The 16,575-nt window shown below is 35.0% G+C and overlaps 1 pseudogene; it reads left to right on the forward strand.

Annotated features, from left to right (window-relative positions):
* The first annotated feature begins 9,957 nt into the window (after positions 1-9,957).
* On the forward strand, positions 9,958-11,007 carry LOC127714029 (uncharacterized; annotated as a pseudogene).
* The last annotated feature ends 5,568 nt before the right edge of the window (positions 11,008-16,575 follow it).

Below are 16,575 nucleotides of genomic sequence, written 5' to 3' on the forward strand. Positions count from 1 at the left end.
TTTTAGGAAGAAAATATATATCTCGGTAGTTTTTACTGCAAAGGCAAATACATTATGAATCTGTTGTACAAAACAAAACCCACATATCTCTAGAAACAAAACTGGAACACATACAGAATTTACAACATATACATATTTTCACTTAACATGCTTCATCATGATTGTGTTGCACCCCCCCCCCCCAAAAAAAAAAAAAAAAAAAAAAAATGTTGCGCCACCCTAGAAAAAAAAATGTTGCGCCACCTTCAAAAGTGCTGTGCCAACCTAGCACCACCCTTGCGCCAGGGCGCCACCTGCCAATATCATGGTTCTTATACTACTTATAATGCATGTCAATTATCATTATTATTATCATTAATCATGCATGATCAAATTTTGATTTGGATCCGATTTTCTGACATCTTATTACAGCACAGAAAACCAATGATTTTTAAAAGCTAATACCGAAAATTAGGTACATGAAGAAGTAAATTTCCTAACTGAACAATTTTTTCAAATTTATTAATGTTAAATCAATAATGGTATGCCGCTAATGGTAACAATGATACAACTTTAATTTAAGAACAAAGTTCCAATTTCCTCCGCGTTGCACGTAATTTATCCAACAAAAGGCAATAACCAACAATTTTTTGTTTGTTCTTTAAACCTTTTTACAAATGGCAGTGGCTATTTTACCGGTCTTAACCAAGATTAAAATAGAAGTATAGAAATTAAGAATAGAAAAAATATAGAAACATACACTTCAATAAGAAATCTCTATACAACTGAACTATGTCTTCTTTAAACATTTATACAAAGCGTGCATATTAAAATTGATATTCTTTACTTTTAATAAGTGATACTAGTACTTTTGTACTTTTTTTCTTTAATAGGAAGTCTAAAAAATATTTCTTTTAAAAAAAATATATAATACACATAAGCAAAGCATACGAACCCATATAAAAAAATCGACATTCTGATTAAAACTTTTAATAAAAATATCCTGTTAGTTTTGAAACAAAAAGTAACACCCAACAACCTCAAACTGCTTTACGAGAGTTACAAAACCAGTGCCTTGCTTTATGGTGAATTTCTTTTTAAGTCTGGCACCAGAAAGGTGCTGCCACTGCAGACATGAACTGAACATAACGCTTGTTTCTTTTGCGTCTGCATCATTTTGCAAAATTTGCAGATATATGCATTTCAGTATTCAACGTTCATAGAATAAATGTTGTCAATAGCTAGATTTCTATGCATCGTGTGTACAATATTTTTTTTATTAATCTTATAATATTTTATTGCACCATAGATTATTATTAAAGTTTTGTCCGGTTTTCATGAAATTTATAGTCCTCGTTTCACGTTTTAAAGTAATCCAAAACCGGCTACTGCTCTTCATATCAGTCGAAAATCAAGTTTGTTTGATAACAAATTTGTTATTTTCCATTTTCGAACGTTCAATGTTCAACAGAAATTAACGTAATATGTACATGTAATTAAAGTTCACCAAAATTGAATGACTAGGAAGGCAAGGCGAACAAAAAGGTTGTCGACATCTAGCCACATATATCATTTGTGCATTAATAGTTTCCTTAAAAAATATATTTCAAATAGATTTGATTAAAAATCTGAAATAAGACCGGCAAAATAGCAAAACTCTATACAAATCACTGTTTTGCCGGAGCCGGCAAAATAGCGCCAAGTAGGCTATTTTGGCCGAAGCCAGTAAAATATCACCCAAGAGGATATTTTGCCGGAGCCGGCAAAATAGCCACTGAATTTACAAATATGTTAGAAAAATGACGGATTGACAGCAAATACAATGCAATTTCCAATATAATTAATATTTCCAAATGGCATAGCTCTTTTAAAAAAAAAATTAATAGGCAATGATTTTCGAACGTGTCCATACGATATAAAATTTATGAAAAATTATTAAAAATTTATGGTATAGTTTCTCTGTCTGGTAAAACCCTCCTTTAGCAAATTGATTGATTGATGATTGATTGTTGATTGCTTAACGTCCAGTGGCAAATATTTCATGCATATTCAGGACGAGAACAAGTTAACAATAAATACAATAGGTAGGTTCTGTAAAAGGGGCTTCCGGGATTAAGGTCGGAGAAATTTAGACTGCCACGGGAAAAGAGGGTATATTGGATAGGGACAGAAATTTAGCCTTGCAACAGGTCACCTACGGACCCCTCAAAGAGTTGTTGCAAGGGTTCTTAACGTGCAAAGAGCGTGGCACTCGCTTTACACGAGACATCGGATTTAACGTCCCCATTCTGACCGGACGTGGCTGCAAATTTGTACATCCCGCACAGCCACACGGACGCCCCACTTTAGCAAGGGTTTTACTGCCGGTCGGAGGAAGACCTATGGTGACCATACTTCTATTCCCCAGTCACCCTTCGGGGGTTTAGCAAATTGAAGATTCTGCTTTATAAGATTTTTTTTTGTTTCCTGACAAGTTCCGTTTGCAGGAAAAGACCTCATGTAAGTAACCTTTGTGTTGTGATCCAGTCGAAATAAGTATATACAAGTGAACTTTAAAACTGGTTAGGAGCCTCCAAATTTTATTCAACTGTACTCATTGACCCGAATATTACCAATTTATAGGTAGCTCTTTATAAGCAATATTTATACATCTGAAAAATATCGCCGATAACTTGCAGAGACGATTGGCGTGAGAAGTCGATATTGTCTGCCAGCGACGTCGTGCATTTTAGCGCTAACGTTGAGGTTACCAAGTGGGGACGCAATTTTTAAGATAAATCGCGTTTATCTTCGAATCAAGCACGGTGACATATATTTTTTTATTTGAGATTTGGAAAAAGCATAACAAAATGCAGTCAATGTAGAAAAATGATAAAAATGACATTTTCAGAACCACTCTATTTCCATATTTTTATGTTTAAAAAAATCCACTTTAGGCATCTGGTCCGCAATGTCAAGCAAGGCTTGAATAACTGTATCGTCATTCTTGTAGGGATTTATTTTTTTCCTTATTGTCACTTATCACAGCTTCGGATTGAACCCGATCTTATTAATTTACGACGAAGAATATCTACTCCAAAAATTGTATAACATTGCCTAACTTTTTTACAAAATTGCACAAATACCCAATTTTCTGCCTCAATTTTCTCGAAAACAAGCACGGTGACCTATGTTTTATTTTGTGTTTTATTTTATAACTCGCCAAGGCCTACAACATATTTCAAATTTATAAAAACGACATTATATCGAGAAACTGTATTGGATGCCCTTAAGCTCTGTATACCAAATATATAAAGTGAAAATAATTTTGTTAAGTAACTTCATTAGGGCTTTTTTTATTGTCGTTTTATTTCCATTTCTTACATGAGCATCATAAAAATTAAGTATGACTAATTTCTTTTAATTTTAGTTCGATATGAAAATACCAATCGAGGTTTTCTGGGGAGAACGCTTTGAAAGATATTTGACGAATCTGAGATCTTTGTTAAAGAACGAAAAATCAGAAGGTAATTTGTATGGATGTATAAGAACCTCGGTGGCCAATTGGTCTTAGTCCAACTACTGTGTCACTAGTTTTTCCAACACTGAGGTTATGATTTCGAATCCCGCACGTGAAAGGAACGTTCAGCTTGAATCCTTTTTTCTCGGAAAAAGGCTTTGACAGTAATTTGAGTAATCTGAGCTCTATGTTAAAGGACGAACAATAAGAAGGTAGCATGTCGGGATATATAGAGGAATTTTGTTAAGTAATTCCATTCGTGCTTTTTTTTAAATTTTCGAGTATGTCCATTTCTTAGATAGGCATCATATAAATTAGGTAATATCTCTTTATTTTACATTTCGATTTGAAAAAAGATCAATCAATGTTTCTAGGGAGAAAGCTTTGATAAATATTTGAGGAATCTGAGATCTTTGTTCAAGGACGAAAAATCAGAAGGTTATATGTCTGGATGTATAGGGGCCTCGGTGGCCAAGTACTATATCTAGAGATAAAAGAAGATGCGATACGAGTGCCAATGAGACAACTCTCCATCCCATGCACAATGATTACCTTAGCTGTATTTGGTAAAACTTTCAGGAATTGTTGTTCCTATGCTCTTCGGCTTCGTACTTTATTTGGCCTTTTTAACTTTTCTGATTCGAGCGTCACGGATGAGTCTTTTTGTAGACGAAAAGCGCGTCTGGCGCAAACACAAAATTTTAATCCTGATATCTATTAGTTTATTTGTAAAAGTAAACCATTAAAGGTCATAGTACGGCTTTCGACATGGATCCTTGGTTCACACCGAACAGAACAGCAAGCTATAAAGGGCCCCAAAATGATTAGTGTAAAACAATTTAAACAGGAAAACCAACGGTCTAATCAGTATAAAAAACGAGAAACACTAATGAACCACATCAACCACTGAACACCAGGTTAATAGTAAAATTATATATCTCCCCAAAAGAGGCGTGTTTTGTTAAACAGCTGTATTCACAAAGTGCAACCTATACTAACATTTATCTAAAAAAGAAAACACTTTTTCTCACAACAATAGTTATATATCAGAATCATATCCTATAAGAAATCACTGCATATGCTCTAACTTTCCTTTTACAGTACATTTTATACCCCCCCCCCCCACCCCTGTTTCAATTTTTAAAGAATTTGAAAACAAGACTTAAATTAATGTTAGCTTATCCTATGTGCATTTTTTTTCTGACATGAAGTGCCTAGAACCTGTATGAAACTATTGTGACAACAAATTGAAAGCATTTAAGAATACTATAAATGTAAAGTTTAGTAGTTAATCATTACAACATTCAATATTATATAAAGTACCCAATCATGTCTCTGTCTCCAATTTACGTCTTACTCTACGCATATCTATCCGTTTTTGCATAAATTCAAAATTCAAAGCACAGTTATTTTTTTTCCTATACAGAAGACCTTTATAATAATTAAATCACAGCCTTAACAGGTTAAATTATCTATTTTATGACCCAGGGTCAGGGATTTATCTGTTGCTTTTTGTCCCCAATGGTGATTGGGGAATAGAAGTATGGTCATTGCTGATCCTCCGACCGGCAGGTAATCCCTCGCCAAATTGGGGCATCCGTTTGGCGTCCAACGCTCTTTGCACTTTAAGAACCCTTGCAACAACTCTTTGAGGGTTCCTAAAGTGACCAGTTGCAACGCTAAATTCATATCCCTATCCAATATACCCTCATTTCCAGTGGAAGTCGTAAGTTTCTCCGACCTTTAGCCCGGACGCCTCTTTACAGAACCTATCTATTGAATTTTAAATGTTAATTTGTTCTCGTCCTGAATATGTATGAAATATTATCCACTGGACGATAAGCAACCAAAAATCAATTCTCTTTTCTTTTCACCCTGGGACCTCAAATTTACAAATTAATCCTGCTGTTTCTGAGAATATGGAATATTTAGTAAATTTTTAAGATAGAACACATGATTGTTAACTTTAATGAGGTGTTTTGTATCTCTAACTTGTATTTTTTTATGCCGCGGTCGCAAGAAACCACATTCAGTTGTTACAGCTTATTTTCAGGTTTTTCGACAGGACTACAACACCCCATCAACAATATTCTTCAATAATCTTCGAGTTTTAATGACTGCAAAGTGTAAAATTAACCACTGCTTAACAATTTAAATTACAAAGGAACATATACCGGTATTATAAATGTAAAGGTCCGGGATTTCTCAATCTTCATGAAATATTTAAAAAACTTTTATTTGAGTTAATTTCAGTTAGACTATGAAGATGAACCAGATTTGACTCGGACAAATAACCATATCCCCTTCTTTTGAAGCTAATTGGTTATTCCCTTGTTACACGTCCAGTGTCAAATATTTCATGCATGTTCAGGACATATTAACAATGAATACAAAAGTTGTAATGTAATAGAGGACTTCCGGGATGAAGGTCGGGGTAATATAGACTGCCACTGGAAAATGCAGGTATATTGGATGGGGACAGAAATTTAGACTTGTAACAGGTCACCAACGGACTCCTTTATGAGGTGTTCCAATGGTTTTAAACGAGCAAAGAGCGTGGCATTCTCTTTACACAAAGCATAGGATTGACCGGCTTCATTCCCGAACGCCACACTTTGACGAGGGTTGTACTTCCGGTCGAGGAAGGCCAATGTTGACCATACTTCTATACCCTTGAGAGATTCTTTATTATGCCAATAACTGCTGCATTTAGAGAGTAATCATTATTTCTAAACATTATACAATATTTTGAACTAAATAAAGTAACAAAATAATTGCTTAGGTATGATAGCATGAAAGTTATAAAAAATATGGTTTTAATACTAATTGAATGTAGAAGAAATACAATCATAAAATAAGGAAGTGACAAAAGAGGGACGAAAGATACCAGAGGGACAGTCAAATTCATAGATCGAAAACAAACTGACAACGCCATGGCCAAAAATAAAAAGACAAACAGACAAATAATAGTACAGATGACACAACATAGAAAACTAAAGACTAAGCAACACGAACCCCACCAAAAACTGGGGGTGATCTCAGGTGCTCCGGAAGGGTAAGCAGATCCTGCTCCACATGTGGCACCCGTCGTGTTGCTTATGTTATTACAAATCAGGCAAATGGTCTAATTCGGTAAGTCACATTCGTGAAAAGGGAAGGGTATTGTAGTTACGACATAAGGAACATATCCGATATCATCTGTGAAACGGTTATTCCATAACGATCAACCAACTCGTGATGGCGTCCGTAAAATTTCCGAAGTGTTTAATAGCTTCCTTGTGAGCAGCAAACCTCTATCAAGGAAATCATGATAGGAAACACAAGCCCGGGAATATCGTATCAATTGGGAGATATATACTCCGTATGCAGGCGCTGCTGGAATGTTGCTACATAGAAATGGAAAGTTCACAATTGGGAAGCTGAAATCATCTCTTTTGTCGTAAAGTTTTGTTTTCAACCGACCCTCATTGTCAATTTCTAGATGTAAGTCAAGATATGAGGCAGACTTACAAAATATTGAATAACACACTTAAGCTTAAGACCAATACAGTAATGATTCCATGTGTTAACATAGTAATGATCACTATTTATTTTTAAATAGTATTTATTGGTTTCTGTTTAAAGTTTGATAGTTCTGTAATAAGATGTAGGAGGATCTCGTTGCCACTGCAATTTTCGTTCACACTGTATGTTCAACTCTTGACACTAGCAACGACAAAATTATTTACCTGTATGACCTATCCAGTGTCCGATAATCAGTTGTGCAAGATATAATTTCATGGAAATTAACGACGCTATTTTGTTATTTTTAAAACTATTTAATTTGATGTCTTAAATGATACAATTTAAAGCATTTACTTTTAAGGGGTCCTTGTCTTAAAAGATTGACCAAAATGGAGTGGTGAGGTATGTAAACTAGCAACTACAAAATTATTTTTCCTGTATGGTAAATATTTTTTTCGTTGCTAGTATGAAGAGTCAAATAGATTACCTTAGCTGTATTTGGCAAAACTTTTAGGAATTTTTGGTCCACGATGCTCTTCAACTTCATACTTATTTGGCCTTTTAAACTTTTTTTGACCACAGGCGCTTGGGTATATGATACAGATATTTTTTTTTTTTTTTTTTTAATAAAATATTCAATTTTCTATATTTATACTACATATCTATCACTACTGCGCATGTCTCACCTTGTTTCGAGTGATTTTACCAACTCTGAGACAAACCCCCATTTTACTATCCACACTAAGAAACAAAACGGCTACTAACTTGACGCCATCTTTTGGCTATAAATAAATAATAAAATTGACCTACCTGGATTCCCCATCGATTTTTCTGGTAAACGTGCCTTCCTCGCAGTTAAATCGCAGACGTCGTTTCTATTTATCAATATATATACTTATATTTTCTTGCCACCAAAATGTTATAGACTTTTTTAATATTACTCCAACACACACAGAATATTTGTTGTTCTTTAGAGATCTACACAGACCATTTTTCAATATTTAATTTTTTAACTACCAAAACTTTTTTTTTCACTTTCCAGTTTCCTTTTAAAACTTTTTTATCAATAAATTTATAAGAAACTTATAGTTTATTAAAATAAATGGGTAATGTTCACTGAAGAGAAAGTAAATGAGGACAACATTTCCAAATTTTGCAATTCCCCTTTCTAAAATTAAAATCAAATGGTCTATGACTATGTGCTTGTTTAAAAATTGAAAGAAAACGATTCATTATTTAAAACTTCAAAAAAAACATAGCCTATATCATAAACAAGAATAAAAACAATTGACAATAAAAAATTTCTGCACATTTATAAAAATTGTCTTTCATGTTAGTTCTCCTCCTCCTTCCCCCCCCCCCCCCCCCCCAAAGGGTGACTGGGGAATAGAAGTATGGTCACCATTGGTCTTCCTCCGACCGGCAGTAAAACCCGTGCTAAAGTGGGGCGTCCGTTTGGCTGTGCGGGATGTACAAATTTGCAGCCACGTCCGGTCAGAATGGGGACGTTAAATCCGATGCCTCGTGTAAAGAGAGTGCCACGCTCTTTGCACGTTAAGAACCCTTGCAACAACTCTTTGAGGGGTCCGTAGGTGACCTGTTGCAAGGCTAAATTTCTGTCCCTATCCAATATACCCTCATTTCCCGTGGCAGTCTAAATTTCTCCGACCTTAATCCCTTAATCTATTACAGAACCTACCTATTGTATTTATTGTGAACTTGTTCTCGTCCTGAATATGCATGAAATATTTGCCACTGGACGTTAAGCAACCAACAATCAATCAATCCTTTTTTCCCAAATCCTACATACATACGGTTACCATGTACAAGAAAAAATTGACACACAAATTATGATTTCCATCACCCACTCTTGACGAAGAACAGCAATTAAAGCTTAAGGCTCTGTCTTTTTCCCTTCATGTACTAAAGTGGTTTTGTGTTGTAAATTGGTACACTATGTACATGTATCATCTTTTCTATTTATATATTCAATAAATATGCATGGCACCTATTTTTAACATTCATTATGAGTTATAGGCTTGGAGGTGTGGGAAGTTTTAGTAATACGGATGCCTTATGTAATGAAGTTTATAATTGATTGATTGATTGATTGTTGGTTGCTTAACGTCCAGTGGCAAATATTTCATGCATATTCAGGACGAGAACAAGTTAACAATAAATACAATAGGTAGGTTCTGTAATAGGGGCGTCCGGGATTAAGGTCGGAGAAATTTAGATTGCCACAGGAAATGAGGGTATATTGGATAGGGACAGAAATTTAGCCTTGCAACAGGTCACCTACGGACCCCTCAAAGAGTTGTTGCAAGGGTTCTTAACGTGCAAAGAGCGTGGCACTCTCTTTACACGAGCCATCGGATTTAACGTCCCCATTCTGACCGGACGTGGCTGCAAATTTGTACATCCCGCACAGCCAAACGGACGCCCCACTTTAGCAAGGGTTTTACTGCCGGTCGGAGGAAGACCAATGGTGACCATACTTCTATTCCCCAGTCACCCTTGGGGGGATGAAGTTTATGTGACTGTTAAATGCCCATTGTCCTGAACCTCATTTTCATGGTTCAGTAACTGCTTCATAAAAGCTCCAGTTTTTTTGTCATGTGAATTTCTCATTAAATATGAGTTAAAAGTAAAATCACAAAAATACTGAACTCCGAGGAAAATTCAATCGGAAAGTCCCTAATCACATGGCAAAATCAAATGACAAAACACATCAAACGAATGGACAACAACTGTCATATTCCTGACTTGGTACAGGCATTTTCAAATGTAGAAAATGGTGGATTGAACCTGGTTTTATAGCGCTAAACCTCTCACTTGTACGACAGTCTTATCAAATTCCGTTATATTTACAACGCTGCGTGAACAAAACAGACATTATAAATAAAATAGTCAAAAGATTAATTACTATATTTGGCACATGGAAAGATTTGTGTGCAAAGTTTGGGTCCCCCTTTATGGAGACAAACTTCCCAACAAAACAAGCTACAGCTTCTGAATTAAATTTATTATTCTGGAAAATAGTGAATCTTCTTCTGACATTTGGGTTCAATGTCAGATACATCAGCATGGATGGTGCTCAAACTAATAGAGATTTTGTCAAAATTTTAATTGGAGATTTTTATTCTGCTTCAATAGCCACTATGAAAGTGCGGAATATATTTTCCTTGTCACCCAATTTTGTGTATGTTATTATGGATTATTCACATATTATGAAAAAAAATCAGAAATAATCTTGTGAAAAGTGGTAAACAGAGCACATATCAGAGGCATCTGTTGCACAATGAACATTATATTTACTGGGAACATTTTAAAAGTGCATATATGTGGGATATTGCAAACAATCCATTTCCAATACATCAAAAACTTAAGCCATGGACATTTTTATTTAACAAGTGAATCTAAAATGAGAAACAAGTTGGCTGAGGATGTTTTAAATAGGGAAATGCTACACCTAGTAAAGACATATGCCAGCAGTTTAGGAGAAAATGGTAGTTACCTTAAAAGGGACAATAGAGTTACTAGAAAATACAAGTATTTTAGTGGATAATTTTAGGGATCATCGTCCAATTAGAGAAATTGGGGATGAAAGACTTCGCCAAAACAGAAATGTTTTAGTATGGTTTCAGGCCTGGGAAAGCTTTGTGCAATCCAAAACAGATATAAAAGATAAGGAAAAACACATGATATCTCACCAGACACGTGCTGACATATGTTCCTTACTCATAGGATTTGATGAAATGTGCAAGGAAAAATTAAAAAGTGGATCTTCTTCAATTGTGCCAAATAGAATAAATTCTGATGTTATTGAAAATGTGTTCTGTCAGCAAAGAGGACTATATAATGGGAACAATACTAATCCAACATACCTGAACTACTGTCGAACAATGAATGCTGTCATCCTTGGCCAAACAACCATATCCAAAAAGTCAAATGTTGGTGGGAGTACCCCTGGAGCAGCAGAGCCATTTAGCAAATATAAGTTCTCTTCATCAACACAGAAGTAAGCACTATGAACACCAGGTACATGTTCATTAACTGACATTTTCTTCATCAATAGACATTGTTCTTCATTAACTTAGAGGTCCACAGTATGAAAATCATGTAAATGTTAGAATAAAAATTTAAAGTCAGATATATATTCCTCCAGTTTTCCAAAAATACCAAATATAAATGTATTTACTGGCACATAGGACAAAGATACACATCATTAGCAACAGTAAATGTTTCCCACATAATAGTGTTTTCCAATCCTACACAGTTTCTATGGTACCAAGTTGCACAGTTATCACATAATATCCAATCCTCTCCCTCCTTTTCCTTTTTATTACATATTCCACAATTTTCACTATCAGTTTGTTCTCCCTTTTCCTTTCCCTTTTCTCTTCCCTTTAGATGAGTTCTTACCCTTGCCTTTCCTTATTGGACCACATTTTTTCCCCCTTTGGAGGTTTCTTTGTTACAGAAATTATCTCACTATCACTTTCACTTAACGGTCCTTGATTTGCAATATCAGTTTCAGGTTGTAATGTAGATGAACATGTGGCAGTTGATGGTCCTGGTAGCTGTTCTATGATGCATAATGATACAGGCAATTCTGTTGCTGGCAATTCAGTATTTTGAGTGTCAATAGTTGGCACAATTTCTGATGTTGCAGATTTACTTTTAAGAACTTGCGGGCATGGAATCACATCACAAATTAAAGCTTTCTTAGAAAGTTCATCTATGAAGTCGCATTTTTTTCTTGATTTTACCAATTTAATATCATATGCTGCACATAATGTTATAAGTTCAGATTTCTGAAATTTGTCCAAAACAGTTTTGCCTTGAAAAAGATCACTTTTTAATCTCAGGTGGAAGGCTTGTTTATTTTCAGAATCATCTGCTTGCAAGAAATTTGAGTCTAATTGTTTAGTTTTTGCTTAATTTTTCTCCATTACTTTCTTTCCTAATGCTTTACCCTTATCTACTTTTAAAGCTGACAAATAATCTCAGTCCAGTTCAGTCTCCTTTATTCCATGCTCTTCACAGAAAATTTCTCTTAGTAGGTTCAAAAAAGGCTTCTTGTGTTCAGTCCATTCAAGTAGTGGCTTTTCAATAGCAATATACATCTCACTTCTATTTTCTAACAAACTTTCATATGTCAATAACTGCCTACACTGTTCTTCTAACTTTAGAAAGAAATTAAAACAGCAATCAGTAATATTGTATAGTCCTTCAGATTTATTTTGGTTTCTTTGTGTCTCAAATAGGCTATCAGGGTCTGCTGTAGTCACTGTCTTCTTTTCCTAGAGCAAATAGTGCATTTCTTAACAACTTTGAATTTTATACTTTAGTTTTGCTACTACATATCCACTCACATATCTAATTTTGCCCCTTGCTGATGCATTTAATTCCTGTTCTGTTGAAATTTTATTTAGAATATTTGGTGTACCTTTTTCACTTCTTTCATTGACCTCCTTTAGTTTGTCACTCTGTAGATTAAAAATTGAATTTGTCAAAATTTGAAAAACTGATACTTTGTCAACAGACTTGTATTTTTCAGCAAGTTTTGAAGTAGCACTTCTAAATTCGATGGACTGTAGATACTGATTAATGTCAGTGTAAAATTTATTAAAGTCTTTGGCAGAAAATTGAAATTCCCCCCCTTTGAAAAGCTCCTAAAGTGATGTCATCAATTTTATCAAGTTGCACATCATACCATGTTGAAAATGCCAATAACAGTTGTAATGTCTCTGTTTTAACATTGGTTGCTGCATCATGCAGTGGTGTGTCATTTAAGTCAGAAATTACAACATTGAAAGCAGTTAAAAAAATATCTGGCATTTCCATTTCATCAATGATATTTAAAATATCTGGCTCCATGTCAGAAAATTCTGAGGCACTTTTTTTCTCCTCAAAATAATTATATGTATCGTCACCAGTATCATTGCTGCTGTTTTCTTTTGTTAACTGACTACTATCAGAATTATTGTTTTCATCTGTATTATGTTTGCGGGACTTACAACATGAGAAATCATTATAAATTACATTGACAGAACTGTTTTCATATAGCCTGTATACAACATCAGGATGGGGCTTTACCAATGAAGGCTTAAAGTTTTTCAACATGAGTCCATCTGTTGATTTGGCTCTACCAACTGCAACCCCAATCTGGCCTGGGAAACAGGCAATACTACAGTCAATTGAAAGATATTGTAAACTCATTCCCTGAGATTTATGAATTGTAATAGCATATGCAACTTTGATTGGAAACTGGAGTCTCTTGGCTAAAATTATTTTGTCGACTGGATCATACTTTGTGAAGAGATATTTTGTAAGCTTCACTGTCTTTTTTGTCGAGCCTGCGACTTTTGTCGCAGAAAGCTCGACATAGGGATAGTGATCCGGCGGCGGCGGCTACGGCGGCGGCGGCGGCGTTAGCTAACTTCTTAAAAGCTTTATATTTTAGAAGATGGAAGACCTGGATGCTTCATACTTTGTATATGGATGCCTCATGTTACGAAGTTTCCGTCAGTCACATGTCCAATGTCCTTGACCTCATTTTCATGGTTCAGTGACTACTTGAAAAAAAAGTTCAGATTTTTTGTAATGTTAAATTCTCTCTTATTATAAGTAATAGGATAACTATATTTAGTATGTGCGTACCTTGCAAGGTCCTCATGCCCGTCAGACAGTTTTCACTTTACCTCGACCTAATTTCATGGATCAGTGAACAAGGTTAAGTTTTCGTGGTCAAGTCCATATCTCAGATACTATAAGCAATAGGTCTAGTATATTCGGTAGGACTGTAAGGTGTACATGTCCAACTGGCAGGTGTCATCTGACCTTGACCTCATTTTCATGGTTCAGTGGTTATAGTCAAGTTTTTGTGTTTTGGTCTGTTTTTATTATTCTGTATGCAATAGGTCTACTATATTTGGTGTATGGAATGATTGTAAGGTGTACATGTCTAGCTGGCAGGTGTCATCTGACCTTGACCTCATTTTCATGGTTCAGTGGTTATAGTTAAGTTTTTGTGTTTTGGTCTGTTTTTCTCATTCTGTATGCAATAGGTCTACTATATTTGGTGTATGGAATGATTGTAAGGTGTACATGTCTAGCTGGCAGGTGTCATCTGACCTTGACCTCATTTTCATGGTTCAGTGGTCAAAGTTAAGTTTTTGAGTTTTGGTCTTTTTTTCTAATACTGCATGCAATAGGTCAGCTATATTTGGTGTATGGAATGATTGTAAGGTGTACATGTCTAGCTGGCAGGTGTCATCTTACCTTGACCTCATTTTCATGGTTCAGTGGTCAAAGTTAAGTTTTTGAGTTTTGGTCTTTTTTTCTAATACTATATGCAATAGTTCAACTATATTTGGTGTATGGAAATATTTTATGATCTATATGTCAGTCACGCAGGTTTTATTTGACCTTGACCTCATTTTCAAGGTTCATTGCTCAGTGTTAAGTTTTTGTGTTTTCGTCTGTTTTTCTTAAACTATAAGCAATAGGTCAACTATATTTGTTGTATGGAAGAATTGTTAGCTGTACATGCCTGCCTAGCATGGTTCATCTGACCTTGACCTCATTTTCATGGTTCATTGGTCAATGTTTAGTTTACTTGGTTAATGTTAAGTTTATGTGACAGTTGTAATAAAGCTTTATATTTAGGACTATCAACATGATATCAATGATTAGTAAAGAAGGCGAGACATTTCAGCGTGTGCACTCTTGTTACACTTTTATACAGAATTGAACGCTTAGAGTGCATGAGTCATTGTCAATGTATGTAACAGTTCCCACTTTACCATTAACCAGTTCATCACTTAAGTTTACTAGTAGCATGACTGGAATTCCAACTTTTATCCCTAAAAATTTTGGGGCTAGTATTTTTTGTAAAAAATCACTACTGCCTTCATCATCTGCCTGATACACATATAATTGAGATGGAATTTTCTGAATTCTTTCATAATTAAACAGGTCGACATCCACATTTCTGGCAAATAAGTGTACTGCCTTTTCTAAATTTTCATCATTTAATGGTCTAGGAAGGGAATTAAAAAAAGCTATTGTGTTTTCGGAAATAGTTCCCCGTTCCAATTCATTCACAGCTGTAACAAGTAGAGTTTCAGATTGACGGTGGATAATTTCTAAATTTATGTGATGTGAAAAAGCTTCTTTAAAACTAGGATGTAGAAAACAATGGTGCCCAAAATCCCCATACAACTCATTTTTGATTGGCGGTAGCTGGAAAAAGTCACCACTTAAAATAACTGTTATGCCCGCAAAGTGCAACTTATCATCATTCAATGATCTGCATATAAATTCTACTTGACCTAATGTCTTAGAGCTTATCATTGAAATTTCATCAATTATTAAAAAATCGGTTTTTCTGATGTTGTCCTTCACTTTAACAAATCTTTCATCAGTGAGAATCAAATGCAACAGCTCATCACTCGGGTGCCTGCCGTCTTCTAATCCTGCCCATTTATGTAATGTCATGCATGTTCATCCTCGAAAACCGACGTTGCTATACCTGTTGAACATGTCAATGCAACCATTTTACCTATGCTTCTCAGGTGTTTGACTGCCGTCTTTATAACATAAGTCTTTCCTGTCCCTGCTTGACCCGTCAAAAGTAGATTATGACCACTTACAATCAAATTAAAGGCTTGATCTTGTTCTTCGTCCATCATATGTTAACTTTGTTTACATTTGATTATAGTTCGGAAGACCTCGTATCATTTTATTAGTTTCATGTGTACTAGCAGAGATGTTCCGAAAAAGTCCGGGAAAAAATTACTTCCCTTTAACAATAGTTCGGGAAAAAGTAACTTCCCCTGAATTGTAACTATAAGTTTCCCGGCACGTAAATTTGAAATCAGTGAAAATAGTCAAAATCTTTTTATTATAAGCTTGAGATGAGCTAAAAATGTTACGAACAATACCAATTTGATAAATAGAAACGACGTCTGCGATTTAACTGCGAGGAAGGCACGTTTACCAGAAAAATCGATGGGGAATCCAGGTAGGTCAATTTTATTATTTATTTATAGCCAAAAGATGGCGTCAAGTTAGTAGCCGTTTTGTTTCTTAGTGTGGATAGTAAAATGGGGGTTTGTCTCAGAGTTGGTAAAATCACTCGAAACAAGGTGAGACATGCGCAGTAGTGATAGATATGTAGTATTAATATAGAAAATTGAATATTTTATTCCAAAAAAAAAAAATATCTGTATCATATACCCAAGCGCCTGTGATTTTGATTCGAGTGTCACTGATGAGTCTTTTGTAGACGAAACGCGCGTCTGGCGTAAATTATAAATTTTAATCCTGGTATCTGTGATATTTTATCTGAATTGTACCAATCCATATTGAATTTTTGTGTTTTGTATAATTTGTGCTTGTATTGGAATTTATATTTCTGCTCCTTTGGGGGCGCTCATTGCAAAATAAAATTATTTTTATTTTTTTGTATTTGTATTTATTTTTGTGATGAGCTTATTTATATACAGGTGTTATATTCGATAACAGTCGCCCATGACCGACAGAGGAAAGCATTGAAATATGGTACAAAGGATTTCAATCAATCA

The sequence above is a fragment of the Mytilus californianus genome, unplaced genomic scaffold, assembly GCF_021869535.1.
Source record: "Mytilus californianus isolate M0D057914Y unplaced genomic scaffold, xbMytCali1.0.p SCAF_9, whole genome shotgun sequence".
NCBI lineage: Eukaryota > Metazoa > Mollusca > Bivalvia > Mytilida > Mytilidae > Mytilus > Mytilus californianus.